The following is an 11,655-nucleotide window of genomic DNA, read 5'->3' on the forward strand; positions in this document are numbered from 1 at the left end:
CATTCGCTCCTTATTGGATGAACAGCATGCTTTGGGTGAGCCCATCCAAAGTATTATAAGGAATTTCAGAAAAGATTCCGAGAGCAGAAAAGCTAAGCCTGCATATTATACAGAACGCTTGGCTAATCTGGAGGATCTATTGATAAATTTTGCCTCCAGAGATGATACAATCCAGCGTACCCTAAAAGGAGAAAAAATTTATCATGGGTATTTCAGAAATAATTACTTTCTTGAATTTAAAAACCTGGTGAGTAAATATAAAAATACATTCACAACAAGTTTATCAACCCTGCATGCTGAAACTGCCTCCCTTACATCTACGGAAGAAAATTTAGAAATTGAATACATGTTCCGTGAGTAAGGTGACAGTTGAAACACGCCAAAATTTTAAGGCGCTCATATCCGAAAATTGGAATAATATTAAAAGGATTCATGTCCAAATTCATAAAAAATTCAAAAACCCCAAAGAGTTGGGATACGATGATTCCCGATACTTAATGGCTGAAGATGCCATTATAACATTTCAAATGGAACTCGGCGTAGACGGACCCCAGAATACTGGAGAAAGTTCTCCTAAAATCGCAGCAGTGCCTTTGCCAAAGGTAACAATTCCAAAATTTGATGGAAATTATTTACAATGGCAGCAATTTCATGACTTATTTAAGAAAATGATTCATGAATCTTCATTACCCATTATCCAAAAAACGTGGTACTTGAAGACTAATCTTACGGGAGAGGCTAAACGTTTAATTCGTCACTTGTCCCTAACTGAAACCAATTATATGACAGCATGGAATATGTTGCAAGAGAGTTTCAGCAACAAAAGAGTATTATGCAATACTTTACTGCAAAAGTTATTAGATCATGCACCAATATCTAGTGATGTTAAAGGCATAAAATCGTTTCATAATAATGTAAAGGAAACATTACCAGCATTGAAGAACATAAGAACGGACAATTGGGATCCGATTCTCCTGCATTTTTTACAAAAAAATTAGATCGACAAACACATTTGCTCTACGACCAATCGATTCTAAACACAAGAGAAATTCAATCAATAAAAGAATTTTTGGAGCAAAGGTTTCTCACACTAGAAGCTATTTCTTCAGAAAAACCTAAAAACCAACGACATGTGCCGCAGGGGCAGATACACAATTCAATTGCCTCTTCTGTAAGAAACCAAACCATAGCATTTTTAAATGCAATGAGTTCTTAAAAAAAGACTCCAGCTGAACGTTTGAACAGGACTCAAAGGAATAAACTATGCGTAAAATGAGCTCTACTTGACTCTGGCTCCCAAATAAATGTTATTTCTGAAAGAGTTATTCAGAAATTAGCATTAAAAACCACCAGCTCCAGACATAAAATAAATGCCATGCTCGAGTAAACGTTGTTTTCGGGTCCGGTTCCCCCCCCCCATGGGATCATATACTTTCAAATTTTATGCTTTTATTGGGCATGTTGGTGGAGTTGAAACACAAAGTTATTAAATAAAATTCGTAATTTTTTGAATGTTTTACACAAATTTTAATTAATTTTCGAATAATAAATCAAGAAAAAATATTATATATGATCCACAAACGGTTCTAGTCACTCTTAAATTTCCGAGGTTTTTCAAAAAACTTTCTGAGAATTTCGTCTTCAGTCAAAGTTATGCGATGATGAATGTTCAAAGATGCAAGACCATTGAGACGCTCTTGACCCATCGTGTTTCTCAGATAATCTTTCATTCTCCTCAAAGTCGAAAATGATCGTTCTGGAGTTGCTGTGGTAACGGGTATCACCGCCAAAACCCATTGGGACAGTTTTAGATCAACCAAAACATACATTTCTAGCAATAGGCTTTGGGTCATATTCTTGGTTGAATCTAAATCGATTCCATGTAGCCAAGTCATTGACACTTTTCACCAAACTAACTTTGTAATTTGTTAAATATATATTAACATTCATGATACCGGCAATAAAAACTTAGTTCCCGACCCCGGATGCAGCCATATAAGCCCAAACCATGACATGGTCACCGCCGTGCCAATGCATTGCTTTTAACTTTTTAGTTTCCATCTTCGTATTGGAACATCTCCTCACTTAGCGTCTTCCAACCAACCCAAAATAATTAAAAATTGATTTATCTGCTTAAATTTCGTCATTCCAGAAATAAATCGGCCGAATTTCTAACACCATGGCGAACTTGACCCAAGGCATCATATTTGTATAGTTTTGAATATATTTTTTCATGCAACTTGATCATTAAAGTTATGGTGGTGCAATATGTTCCGAACTGTATTTGGGTAAAATTTGTTGACAATTTCGATCTCAATCTGCGCAGCAATTTTTGAAACCGATATCTTGAGGTGTTCCTTAGTTTTCCGAACAAAACAGCGCTCCTCGAGATCGTTGAATATTTGGTTTGGTGCAACCCGGCCCTTTTTTGTAGCCCTTTCTTGATCTAGAACTGTCCCAATGGGATTAATACGCCAACACAGTCTCCAGACTTAAATTTTATTGAACAATTGTTGAAAATTTTGGACTTGGAGATTCGAAAAAGTGGATTTTCCAACGAAAATGACCTGAAGATTTCTTTACTGCAAAAGTGGGCTAAAATACCCGTTAAAACAACTAGAAAAATGTTGAAATCTTTATGAAATTAATTTAAAGCCCTTAACAAACGGATAGGAGCTAAAAAAAAGTTTAAAAATCAAGAAATAGTTAAGTTATTGAACATTAAAGTGCTTGCACGAAATAAGCTTCGACGTCAGAAGTGCCTCGTTTTTTTATTTTTATATGAAAAGTTGTTTTGTTTTTGTAGATTAATAAATTTTTCTTTGTCATAATAGTTAATAAAGAGTTTTTTTTAATTGCTGCGTTTAAATTTGTTTGATATCTTTTCTAGTTTGGCAGCAATGTCGATTTGAAATTTTATTTTGTTCTTGCACGAAATAAGCTTCGAGCCACTGTACGTGGTAATTATGCATATATCTCAAGGAAAAAAAAAATTTTTGTAGCTGGTAAAGTTTCGGAACAAAAAACAAATTCATCGGTATGTGCGGTCCAGACTGAAGCAGAAAAAGTGGATGAGCAGCTTGTCAAAATCTGGGAACTTGATAACTTTCAACCGAATAAAAAATGTTATTCGCCAATCGAAAAACAATGCGAATCTCATTTTCTGGAAAACATCCAGCGCGCACAGGACTCAAGGTACATTGTGCAGTTACCATTTTTGGAGCAAACTTCAGCGCTGGGGGAGAGTCGTAACATTGCCACGCGACGGTTCTTATCATTAGAGAAACGATTGCAGAAAGATCCAGCAATAAAACAAGGATATATCGAATTCATGAAGGAAAATGAATTGCTTGGACATATGAAGGAAGTTCCTCTTGCGAATCTGCCAAGATCTCACTACTTCATACCTCATCATTGTGTCCTAAGCCAGATAGCCATACAACAAAATTACGGGTTGTATTTGACGCATCAGCGGTAACATCCTATGCAAAATACTCTCATGTCTACATTGAGAAAATGTACAGTCAGATTTGGATAAATCCAAAAAAAAAGCAATATCAGATGATCGTATGGAGAAACGACCCTTCCGAAGGGTTTAGATACTATCGACTGAAAACAGTGACATATGGCACCAAATCTGCACCTTACTTAGCAACGAAATGCCTAGACTATTTGGCATCAAAACAAGTACTGCAGTATACTGTAGGAGCGGCTGCGCTTAAAAATGATTTCTATGTGGATGACTGCATTACCGGAGCAGACACAATCCAAGAAGCATTACAAATCCGGGCTGAACTCAATAAAATATTAATCAGTTCGGGATTCAAATTAAGAAAATGGTGCGCAAACAGCAACCAACTTTTACAGGGACTAAACAAAGATGATATAATCCCTAATGTTTGGAAGATACGGCATACGAAGATTGCAGTATCAAGACTCTTGGAATTATATGGAATCCCAAGATAGATAAGCTTTGCGGAAAGACACAAATTGCTACAACCGAAAAAATTACGATGTTGCGAGATGTTGTCTCAGAAATATTCAAAACATTTGATCCACTTCAGTCGTAATTAAGGCAAAAATATTTATGCAGAGCCTAACAAAGGAGAAATTCGATTATAATGAGCATTTGCCTGATACCTTACAAAAACAATGGATACAATTCCGTAACAGCTTAGAGGCGTTGAACAACATCAAAATTTCACGTCATGTTTTTGAAGGTCAAGTACCAACCTTAAAGGAGATCCACACATTTGTTGATGCGTCTGAAAATGCGGGCGATGCCGAGTTGAGCAAAAAGCCGATTACGGTAAAACAAATATTTCGAGTTGAGCAGAAACGCTTTTTGGACATAAAAAATGAATGTCCGAGTTGAGCAGAAACGATTTTTGTACATAAAAAATGAACATCCGAGTTGAGCAGAAACGATTTTTGAACATAAAAAATGAACGTCCGAGTTGAGCAAAAAGCCGATTACGGTAAAAAAAATATATGTTCAAAAATCGCGACTAATTTTGTTGGAGCAAGGAAAAAGCTACAGGAGCTGGAAGATGCCATATTTTCAGAAAAGGCAAGAAAATGCATTGTCGAAAATTGTATTGACAAGGGAGTTAATTTTAAACCTATTCCACCAAGAGCTTCGCATTTTGGAGGGTTGTGGGAAGCTTCGGTAAAATCAGCTAAGCATTTGCTGTTAAAAAATGTTATCACAGCTAATCTAACTTATGAGGAGTTAGAAACTGTTATAGTCGAGATCGAAGCAATACTCAACTCTCGACCTTTAGTTCCCATGTCAACTGATCCAAATGATTTAACAGCAATCACTCCAGGTCATTTTCTCATTGGAGAACCACTCACCGCCCAGGCTGACAGTGAACCGTCTCAGCAACCCCAGACGTTAGGACAGCGATGGCAAGCTGTATCAAAGCTCAAGCACGCGTTTTGGAAGCAATGGTCAACTGATTATCTTCAACAACTGCAGCAGAAGCAAAAATGGAGACGTTCATCAGCAAATACAAAGGAAGGAGCATTGGTGTTAATAAGAGAAGACAATATACCAGTATTGCAGTGGCCAATGGGACGAATTATCAAGATAATCCTTGGAAAAGACAATTTCGTCAGAGTAGTGGAAGTCAAAACATCAAAAGGAGTTTTTAAGCGCGACATTCAACACATTGCTCCATTATTCGCAGAGGAAGAACCAACAAGTAAGCATCCTTTAACCCAAAATCATGTATATAAAGCCTAAGTTTGACTCAATAAAATTAGTACGAAAAAAACTCTTGAAGTATTCACTTCTCCGCAGCCCAATTTGTATTGTACTTATTGCGGCGACTATTGCCACTGGTATTGTACTTGAGGCACGCAACAAAAACAAACTCTATATTTCATCATTCAGAATTCATTTGAATTCATACAGAAGTCTTTTTTTGATTTTTATGCTCGAATGGACGCAGATTCCCCTTATAAAATCATAAACACATTTCACCAAAAAGGGTTCCCTGTAGTAACGATTGTATCTGATTTAGGTGCTGGAAATCAAAGGCTGTGTAGTAAGCTTGGCATTTCGGAGAGTACGTTTCTAAAAAAAAAAGTAGCATAAGGCTTAAAATATTAATAGTGTTGTATTTAAACAAAGACCTGGTTTAGTCATCCAGCCATCCAATTTAAAAATATTTGTGTTTTCGGACATCCCTCGACAGTCAAACGGGCCATTACCCACTGTGCAACAATAAATTTCTTAATGAATAAATGTATATTCGTCGAAAAAGTACCATATGCAGTTGCTTTTTACTAGTCGTCTTAATCAAGGTATAGTTAAAAACTTCTTTGATATATCTTTAAATAATATTATTTGCAAATCGTTCATTTAAAATCATACTACGGTATAATTAAAATAGGTTATTAATTTATTATTACGATAAAAGTAACCTTGTCTAAGAAAAGATTTTTTAAAATACACACTTGAATGGCGGGAGTAACTGTAATTTTTAAAGTGTAGTTCAATGCCTTGTTAACCGATAAGTAACGTTTCTCAATAAATTAGAAAAGTTCCTACTGTCCTACTCAATTGGGTCGTTGAACGCTTTTGTGCACAGCAGAGCTCTTAGCGATACCGCCGCATGCTCATGTGGCGATCCTAATGAGGATTGGGACCACATCCTTTGTGCTTGCCCCCTTTATGCAGATTTGCGCGACCTCAATGGACTTGGTGTGCAGCGCGTTGGCGAAACCTGGACGTTTGGAAGGATTCTGGAGGACGAGGACAGGACTCGAAGGCTGAAGGAGTTTGCTGAGGAAGTTTTCACCAGGAGAGGGAGGAACTCCTAGTTCCTTTTGTTTACGCCGTGTGGTGAGCGGAGAAGAATACTGCCACAGCCCACCATTGCTTGTCGTAGGAGGCGACTAATATGGCATGGGCACTCTATCCGGGCTTGTCGGAGCCAAAAGGGAGGGTCCACCGAACCCTGCATTTCGGTACCACGGGTTGAGCAGTGCCTTCCAAGGCTGCTCATTGAGGTCGGCCCCCTTGTGGGAGTATCGTGGTGGCTGTGGTTGATACCTATATCGCGGGTAGAACTTTCAAGTTCGACGAAGAGTTGCGTATATACGACTCGGGTGCTGTGACCCTAAGATCAGAAGAGATTTTAGATAGATCTCGCTCCTCAGCAAGGGGGAGTGTTTGCCCGACAAGCACACACTCGAATTGCTACCGGGATAGTTGCTACGTACATAGCTGTAGCTTCTATTTTGGGGCGTTGGTCTGGCGCTTAATCTAGACACATGCACTATATACATGGGTATATAAGAGTGTCGTGGCTGTATTCCCTTCAATGTGGAACACGCCACGTTAAATAAAACTCGGAGGGATCCGATCCACACCTGTCCTACTCAACGCGCATGAATGGATTAACGACGGACGTGTGTTTTCGACGTGCTCCATTAATTTGTGAATAACTTTTGATTCCGTGCGAATTAATTGCTAATTTTTAGCTTAAAATTCGCGGATTCGCCTAGCGATTAAAATCGTGTAGTTTTCCGGTCGGAAAAGTGCGGTTTTCCACGCGAAAACACGGTTTGCAAATTTGTAAACAACAGCACGTGCTGGGACTTTTCCGCTGCAGCTTGTGTGTGTGGGTGAGTAGAGCACAGCTTATTCTCCCCTACTCCCAATGGAGGGCGCGCTCTCTGAGAGCGAGCTGTCGGCGAGCAGTCGGGCCAGCAGTCGGCCCAGTAGTGCTGCGAGTACGGCGAGGCGTCGGCGCGGAAAGAGAGGGAAGGCGACGACGAGCGCGGTGCCGAAACCGACGCAGCCGAAGCTGTTGGCGCTTGACGTCAACGAGCCTCTGCCGGCGCCGGTAGGTGTGTTGGAGGAGAGCCCATTCTCCTCTCTCGAGGTGGCGTTGGCCTCAGCCTCTGCCGCTGCCGCTGGCGTCGCTGCCCTTTCCGCTGCTTCCCCCGCTGCCGCCTCCGCTGCTGCTCCCGCTGCTTCCCCTGCTGCTGCTCCCGCTGCTTCCCCTGCTGCTGCCCCCGCTGCTGCCCCTGCCGCTGCCCCCGCTGCTGCCCCCGCTGTCGCCAGGGATTCTGGTGGAGCCGCAGCTGCCCCCCCTGTCCCCGTCTCCCCTCCCGTCGTCGCGTCCGTCCATGGTACGGTGGCCGAGCTGGCCAAGATCAAGGACGGATTCTTGGAAGAGGTTGTTGCGTCGAATTTATCGACCAAGCAGGCCTGCGCCATGATGCGGTGCTTAAATAGGTACGAGGGCCTGGTGCTTGCGCTCTCGGCGCGGAATGCAGCCTTGGAGGCTCTCCGCGACCAGCAGCGAATGCCGCCGCCGCCGCCCCCGAAGTCCGTCATGGCGCAGGCTGTGGTCCCCATGCCACCTGCTGGGTATGCAGCCGCATATCCCAGCCTGCCAGCGCCTCAAGCTGCTCCGGTGCCTGCCCCGCGGAAGCCACGCGAGACGTGGTCCGCCGTTGTGGTGAGCAAGGACCCGACAGTGAGCGGAAAAGAGGTTGCAGAAAAGGTGCGCAGGGAGATCGCCCCTTCGCTTGGCGTACGTCTGCATGAGGTGAGAGGGCTTGCGCGTGGCGGTGCCATCATACGCACCCCCTCATCAGGCGAAATTCGGAAGGTTGTTGCAAACAAGAGGTTTGCAGAAGTCGGTCTGGAGGTGAAGCAGAGCCCGGTGCAGCGACCCAAGGTGGTCGTGAGCAACGTGGACACTGCGACGAAGCCAGCCGACTTCATGAAGGACCTGTATAAGAACAACTTTGCGGATGTGATGGACATGGCGTCCTTTGAAAAGGCGGTACACCTCGTCAAGCCATGGTCTGCGACTGACGGCGCCACTGTTAATGTGACGCTCGACGTCAATGCCGTGGCCCTTGAGGTGCTAGATGGAGCAAAGGCGTACATCGGCTGGTTCGCATACAACTGCCGAGCCTTGGTCCGCACGTACGCCTGCCATAGGTGCGTCGGATTTGACCACAAGGTCGCCCAGTGCCGGTATAAGGAGAACGTGTGCCGCCAGTGCGGACAGAACGGTCACAGTGCGCGGAGTTGCACGAACCCGGTGGACTGTCGGAACTGCCGCTTCAAGGGGTATGCCTCGGGACACAATATGTTGTCCCCAAGCTGCCCAGTGTATGCGGCTGTGCTGGCGAGGGTGAATGCTAGACACTAATGTTTAGCTTCATCCAGGCAAACTGTGGCCGAGGCCGAGCTGCGACTGTCGAGCTCGGAGTCCGATTGAGGGAATCAGGATTTCTGTTCGCACTTTTGCAGGAGCCATATCCAGGCGTCGGGAGGATGGATGTGCTGCCTGAAGGAATGAGGATCTTCGCCGATCGGCGAGGGAAGGCAGCCATCCTAGTGAATCACCAGGATGTCATCTGCATGCCAGTGGAGCCCCTCACCACCGACCGCGGCGTATGCGTGAGCGTTAAAGGGAGTTTTGGCTCAATCTTCCTTTGCTCCGTATATTGCCAATTCGACGCCGACCTAGACCCTTATCTCAGATACATGGATGCGGTCCTGCTGCAGGCCAGCAGAACGCCGTGCATCATGGGACTTGATGCGAATGCAGTATCCCCCATGTGGTTTGGCAAACTCTCTCGGCAGACCGAGGGGCAAGCTAACCGCACCCGGGGTGAGCTGCTGTCTGAGTGGATGCTGGAGAAAGGAGTCGTCGCTCTTAACCAGCACAGTGAGGTGTTCACGTTCGATAGCGGCAGAGCCCGCAGCGATATCGACGTGACGATCGCCAACGAAGCAGCATCTATGTGGGCCACATATGAGTGGAGAGTGGGCGAGTGGGAGTTAAGTGATCACAACAGGATTACTGTTGTTGCCACAACAACTTCCACGCGTGCAGTTGAGAGCATAGCTCCTGTGCCGTCCTGGAACTTCTCCACTGCTCGCTGGCGATTGTTCGAAGAGGAGTTGGTGAGCCGGGCAGCCGGACTTTTGGAAGACTTCTCTGAATTGCCGTTGGACCAGCAAGTTTCTGCCCTGCGGCAAGTGGTGCACGGAGTGTGCGACCTTGCGCTGGGTAGGAAGACGCCGAGATCGCCTAGGAGGAGAGCACGTTGGTGGACCGCCGACCTCAGCTCTGCGCGCCGCGAAGTCAGGAGACTTCGGCGCAGGCTCCAGGACGCTCGCCGACGTGGCGACGTCGAAAGGACTGAGCTTCTTGTGGTCGAACTGAGGATTGCCTCAGCCGGCTACAAAAAGCTCATTCTGAAGGCGAAGGAGGACAGCTGGAGAAGCTTCGTGGGAGAGAACGCAGACGATCCATGGGGGCGCGTCTACAAGATTTGCCGCGGTCGTAACAAACGCTCGGAGATTGGGTGTCTTCGCGTAAATGGCGAGCTGGTCACCGACTGGAGTGACTGTGCGCGAGTGCTCCTCCGTAACTTTTTCCCAGTTGCGGAGTCAGATGCACCGATTGCCTACGCGGAGACAGTCCCACCGGCGCTCGATGAATTCGAGGTTGATGCTTGTGTCGCCAGGTTGAAGAGCAGACGCTCGCCTGGCATGGACGGCATCAACGGCACGATCTGCAAGGCGGTCTGGCGCGCCATACCTCAATACCTCACGAGGCTCTTTTCCCGATGCATCCGGTCGGGGTACTTTCCCAGCGAGTGGAAGTGTCCACGTGTAGTGGCGCTACTCAAGGGACCCGACAAGGACAAGTGCGAGCCATCCTCGTACAGGGGAATCTGCCTGCTGCCCGTTTTCGGCAAGGTGCTTGAGGGAATCATGGTAAATCGCGTTAGAGAAGTTCTTCCGGAAGGCTGCAGATGGCAGTTCGGATTTCGCCGAGGACGATGTGTGGAGGAAGCTTGGAGACACGTAAAGAGCAGTGTCGCCGCCAGCACGGCGCGATACGTGCTTGGAGTTTTCGTGGACTTCAAAGGAGCTTTCGACAACGTCGAATGGTGCGCTGCACTGCGCCGATTGGCCGAGTTGGGATGCCGGGAAATGAGCTTGTGGCGAAGCTTCTTCTCCGGCCGAAGAGCAGTGATCCGAAGCAGTGTTGGTACCGTGGACGTACCAGTCACTAGAGGCTGCCCGCAGGGGTCAATCAGTGGCCCATTTATTTGGGATCTACTGATGGATGTACTGCTACAGCGCCTTGAGCCGTACTGCGCCCACAGCGCGTACGCGGATGACCTGCTTCTTCTCATCGAGGGAAACTCCCGACTCGTGCTTGAAGAAAAAGGAGCGCAACTAATGTCCATTGTTGAAACGTGGGGAGCAGAAATCGGTGTAACCGTTTCCACCAGCAAGACGGTGGTTATGCTGCTGAAGGGCAACATGGCGCGCACGCCATTGGTAAGACTTGCAGGAGCAAGCTTGCCATATGTCCGCAGCTGCCGGTACCTTGGCATCAAAGTCAGCGAGCGCATGGGCTTCATGGTGCACATCATGTCGCTCAGAATGCGGATCGCGGGAGTTGTTGGAGCATTGGCGCCTGTGCTTCGAGCTGACTGGGGCCTCAGTCCTCGAACCAGGCGGACCATATATGCCGGACTCTTAGCACCCTGTGTGCTCTTTGGTGCCTCGGTATGGTATGTCAGTACGACGAGGCAAATAGTGGCCAGGAGGCGACTTATTGCCTGCCAAAGGCTGATCCTACTAGGAAGTCTTCCGGTATGCCGAACAGTGTCTTCCCTGGCACTGCAGGTTCTTGCTGGAGCTCCCCGCTTGACTTAGCAGCAATGAAAATTGCTGTTAAGTTCAAGCTGAAGCGTGGATACCCGTTGGAGGAATACGACTGGCTCTACGGCGAAGACCTTTCAGGTCTAAGCTGGAAGCAGAGAATGGAGCGGATTGACGAGTGCCTATTGCATGATTGGCAGGACAGATGGGATGATGTGGACTCCCCAGGACGGGTGACCCACAATTTCATCCCCAATGTCAGCCTCGTCCATCGAAATCCCAATTTTGGGTTTTCGATGCGCATGGGATTCCTGCTTACAGGGCACGGGTCGTTGAACGCATTTCTGCATAGCAGAGCTCTTAGCGATACCGCCGCATGCTCATGTGGCGATCCTAACGAGGATTGGGAGCACATCCTTTGTGCTTGCCCCCACTATGCAGATTTGCGCGACCTCAATGGACTTGGTGTGCAGCGCGTTGGCGAAACCTGG

This window comes from Drosophila ficusphila, unplaced genomic scaffold (assembly GCF_018152265.1).
Source record: "Drosophila ficusphila isolate 14025-0441.05 unplaced genomic scaffold, ASM1815226v1 contig_668, whole genome shotgun sequence".
Classification (NCBI taxonomy): domain Eukaryota; kingdom Metazoa; phylum Arthropoda; class Insecta; order Diptera; family Drosophilidae; genus Drosophila; species Drosophila ficusphila.